We start from the raw sequence: 5,456 nt of genomic DNA on the forward strand, positions 1-5,456 counted from the left end.
ACAGGGTCTACTGAGTTGCTTAGCCCCTTGCTTTTACTGAGACTGGCTTTGAACTCTCGTGATCCTCCTGGTTCAGACTTCTGAGTCGATAGGGTTACAGGCAGTGTGCCAACAAAGGCCAGTTTGCATTTTTAATTTTGATGAATTTAATTTGGATAGAATTGACCTGTTAGGAAGATGCAGCAATTTTGTATATTCATATCAGACTCAGAAAACATCCATACCTCTACATATAAGCCTCTTTTTATGTTTAGACATTATCCTTCTCAAGATGACTAGTAAAAGAAAAATTACTTTGTATTTCTGTTTTTATTCACTACTTTAATGAAAACAGAAACAAATTAATGTATCAATTATAATTTAATTTAATGTTAACTCTCTGTTCCTACTCTTTTCATATTTTCTGTTGGGTTGTTCTCAAAATAGTTATGGCAGTTCTCTAAGTATTAAATAATATAATCATTTCATCATATATTTTATTTTTCCACAAACAAAGTTGAATTCACTATTTTACATAAACATTACTTAAGTCAAAATAAAGAGATAATCAAGTTGTTTCATGGACTAGACAGTTATTTATTACTTCCCTTTCATTTCCTAACCTCATTAAGCAGTCATTACATTTATGAGGTAAATCAACCAAATGCTTGAAATCTAGATAAATTTTAGGATCTTTGGTCTGTCCTGTTGAATATTATTAATATTCAACTACTGAGTTGCTTAGCTCCTTGCTTTTTGATATAAATAAATCACTTTAAATAAATGTGAATTTAAATGCTTGCAATATTCTAGCATACTTGAAAAGTCCTTCCCAAAGTCACCACAAACATGAGGGAATATTTTATTATGTTCAATAGCAACATACCTGTTAATCATTTGTATAATATACACTTTGAACACCACAGACATGCCTTGCAAAGAAGTTCTTCCATTTTTCAGAGATCATTTTGCTTAAGAGGCTGTATTGTTCATGTTCTCCATTGCCCATTGTTATACTTATTGCTTAATTCTATTCATTTAAATGCATGCTCATTTGCCACATGGTTATGCAAGTCTTCTGGATCATTTGTTCTATATTCACATAACTGACACAAGTACTGTTCATGACAGCCTTGCTCCTGAAAATGTAGATAGAGGTCACTGCTTGAGGAGAACTGTACATCACATTGGTCACACCAATACAGATGATGGCTAAAGTGGGTGTCTACAATGGACTGGTTGAGTTTCTCAAAAATTTCTGTACTGTAATTAGAGTATTTACCAATGTATAGATCCTCTTCATGTAGTTTGGCATGTTTGATCAGAAGCTTGTTGGCAAAGAAGCTTTCCTTGCCTACTTGACACATATTTGAATCAGTATGTTTATACTTCAAGGACAATGTGCTGTGTTGAATCAGAAAATTACTGACTATTGAATTCACAAAGTTCACATTTATAGAGGCCACTGCTGTTAGCTCTCGGTACAGTACATTTCTGCTGGGCAGTCCTACTCAAAGTTTTACTTTTGTCACAAATTTTATAAAGCTTAGCTGGTGGCTTTCATCATTTTGGTCTTGGAGGCTCTTGGAAGAATCGTGTTCTGTCTGTATGTCATAATCCTCAGAAAGCACATGCAATGGGGACATCTTTGGTGGTATGAACTTCTATAGGACTCTCCTTTTCAGATTGCTGGTTGATTGATTCCAGTGAGTCACATTCTTCACAGATTTCTACATCAGCAGATTTTTCTGTAGAAAAGGCAGTATGGTCTATAATTCTATGTACAGGAGTGGGAACAAGATAGTTTTGATTTCTGTTTCTGGCTTTGATTCCATCTGCAAATTTTGGCATATCATTTGAGGTCTCAGTATCAGAATCATCATCTTTGTTGTCAAAATATTTTAAGTCTGGCTGTCTCATAGAACAGACACTGTTAACAATGATCAGGAAAAAAAAATTACCATTTAATCCATCTACATTTCTGCTAATTCCAGAGGAATCTGAATAATGAGAAGGGTATAAAGTTGTCCTTTGTATCTTCTCAATTTGGTATAATTCTTAATGGCAAAACCAGAGATATAACTACATGTCTTCTGATTCCTGGGCACTGAATAACTAGGTATGGGGTATGTGGGTACATCATGGCTAAGAACTGCCACCAGCAAGTTATATCTTATTTCCAGCTCTTAAGTAATTGAGAGGAGGGGAAGTTAGTCACTGTTATACAGGGACCCCCGCCAGCCCAGGCACAGCTGAGGACACAGGGCTGTAGGTGATGCTGCTCAGGCCCTGGTGCTCCCAGGCTCTCTGCTAGACTGGCTCTTTCCCTCCTCCATGCCCCAAGTCCTGCCCTATGGGCCCCAGACCCAGCTGAGCTGCAAACTCACTCCCTGGCTTGGTGCCTGCACACATCATATCCTTTTTATATATGATTTAACAGAAATTCAGTTTCCCTAATATGTGATATGTAATGCATTTTAATATAGTCTTTTTGTGATTAATAATCCATCCTAAAACCATAACTATGTTACTTTGTGTTCTTTTAGTTGGCCCAAATACAGATTTCAATTAGAGGAATGACAATATTCTATTAAAGTATCTATTGACAGAGTGAGAGAGAATAAGAGAATAAAGGAGAATAAAATATGGTATTAAAATAATCAGATTTTTACTTTGAGTATAGCTTTTTCAAAAGTACAGTAAGGAAATAAAACTGTAAGTCTTCCAAAAGCATCACCATGTAAAATGTTAAATATTTTGCAAATCATTTGCATTCTAAATATATATTAAGCCATATCTGCAGTTACCTATGTATTCTACGATTGGTAAAACATATTCCCTATTCCTGTCAATGATATAAATTTGTGAACACACTCACAATTCACTAGGAAATACTGAAATTGTTCAAATTTGCATCAGAGTAACCACAATAACCTCCACTACACAGTGACCATCACCTTATATTTTCAATGTTTCCCCCCGAAGATAAATTTCTGTGACAACAAACAAATTAGATAAGAGAGTAGCAATGGCAGGCAAGATGATATGAAGGAGAGTGCTGTTTCTAAGTTCACCAGAATCAAACTGGAGTTCTGCTGCACTGGGGGCAGCTGACATTCCTATACCCCCCACCCCAATATCACAGTGACAGTGTTCATGAACTGTCATGATGAACCTTATCTGATCCTGATTTCTGGGATGATATATAGCAGTAGACAGTGCTGGATGAAACTTTTGTTTACTTACAACTTTAATCACCTGGGGTACAGAGATAGGAAAATTCTATGAAGTGTCTTTAAAAGACATTTTATTAACCTTTAGAACTATCTCATTTCAATGATTGCCATATGCAATCCAATATGGCCCCATGTGGCAAAATATTCCTGACTTAGATTACTGGTCTTTATCAACTGTCAGAGGACAGATGACATTAATGTTATTTATGTTTCACATCTGTCATAATGTTTTATTTGACAATATATTGAACAAAGAACGTAAATAATGTACTGTTGCCTCACTATCAGTAATACTTTAAAAACTGAAGCAGAGAGGCTATTTTATAAGTTTCAAAGTGCAATTTGGAATTTAAAACTTTACTAACAATTCTGTCATATTTGCATTAGAGAGGCAAATTTTTCTCCATCACTTTAGCACGTTGCAGATTGTACTAAATGTTAATTTTCCTAAATGTAATTCTTTCTTATATTGACTTTAGATGGCACTGAAATCTTTTTTATGACTGGATAATTTTGGTGATCATAGGAAGAAAATACAGGGATTTACTTACATATATAAGACATTTAGCTAGAACATTTAAATTGTATGCGACACAGAGGATATATTAAATGAAGTAATTACAAATATGATTGTATACTTTGGTCTTTAGTATTGAAAAAGAAATCTCAGGCCCAATTACCTTAAGCATATTTCCCAGGCATCACTGGTGGCATTATCTTTGATGATAGGTGAGAGAGAATTTTATAAAGTAAATGAATTTTGCTGTGAGCTTATTTCCTCAACTTGAAAGTCAGGAAACAAACAGGATGGAAATTAGGCAGTGTCTCACAGAGAATAGAGAAAGCTATTAGATGTCAACCTCCATAAACACTGAATCAAAATCTAATTAATGTGGACCTAAACAATTCTGAAATCAATATGGTTAAATGGTGTCTGATCTCTTAGATAACTCTGGAGGATGTTATCCAACTAATTTTCTTAAATGAATATACATTTATTTAATATGTATATGTATGTAATTATTTATTACCATACATTAATATGTTATTCAACATATATTTATTGAGATTCATGCTTGGGTTAGGTCCTATGCAGTGTCATGGGGATATAAAATCTAGTCTCATTCATACTACCCATTTTCAAGAGTTAAAAAAAAAAAAGTGGAGGGGAGCGCTAGACAATGCAGTCAACAATCCTAGTACATTAGGGGGAGCAGAATGAGAGAGGTAATTTTTTAAATGGACACAGCATCCACAGGAGGACATTTTCAAAATCTCTGTGAAGTGTTTTTAGAGATAATATTGTTTGTTGTCCTTTAGCACACAGAGGCAAGACATGATAGATGTTCTAACATATAGAAAATGCTAATTCAGCATCCCTCATAACTCAAATAATATGAGATTTTTTTTAATGAAACTAAAATTGACTTCAGTTTTACATGCAAACTTAAATTACTTATTGATCAGTTTACATGCATCCTTATATTTGAAGAAATTGCAAGAAATATGAAAAATGGGAAAAATAATGTTTAGATTCTTGGAATATTTTCAAGAGTTATTCACTTTAACTCATAGTCATGTAAGTGCAATTGTAGAGTATTTGTCTATTTGTGATTGCTTATGTAACAGCATGAGGTGCTTATTCATCCATTTTTAATACATATCAGAATTTCCTTCCTTTTTAAGGTTAAATAATAGTCCATTGTTGGTATATATTCCAATTTTTTTCAGCCATCAATTTGGTGATACTCAGATGCAGAATTACTGAATCATATGATATCATATGATAATTCTGTTTTTAATTGTTTGAGGAAACACCATACAGTTCTTCATAGTGGCTGCAAAAGGTTTCCTTCCCATCTCAGTGAACAACGGTTTCAATTTCTCCACTTGCCAACGCTTACTTTCTTTGTTGTCTGCTTTCTCCCCTCCTCCTCCTGTTTTGCAGTCTCCTCTTCCTTCTGCTTTTCTTCATTCTCTTCTTAGTTATGCTAATGACTGTCAAGTAGTACTTCACTGTAGTTTAGATTTTTGCATTTCCGAGATCATTAGTGAAATAGAAAATCTTTTGATATGCTTGTTAGTACTTTATGTATCTTCTTTGGAGAAACATGTATTCATGTCCTTTCCCTATTTTCTGGTCAAGTTATTTGACTGGATGTAATTTGCAAACATTTTGTACCATTCTCAATGTTTCCTTTTCATTCCATTGTGTCCTTTGATGCACAAATACATATTTCA

The 5,456-nt window shown here is 34.1% G+C and overlaps 1 pseudogene across 1 annotated transcript; it reads right to left on the minus strand.

Moving 5' to 3' along the window:
* Positions 1 to 547: 547 nt before the first annotated feature.
* Positions 548 to 1,914, minus strand: LOC306658836 (zinc finger protein 639-like; annotated as a pseudogene). Its single transcript has 2 exons — positions 713 to 1,914; positions 548 to 679 (listed from the first exon to the last, which is right to left on the minus strand). The product of its transcript is annotated as a zinc finger protein 639-like (transcript).
* Between the last annotated feature and the right edge of the window lie 3,542 nt (positions 1,915 to 5,456).

The sequence above is a fragment of the Sciurus vulgaris genome, assembly GCF_902686455.1.
Source record: "Sciurus vulgaris genome assembly, chromosome: 4".
In the NCBI taxonomy this organism is placed as follows: domain Eukaryota; kingdom Metazoa; phylum Chordata; class Mammalia; order Rodentia; family Sciuridae; genus Sciurus; species Sciurus vulgaris.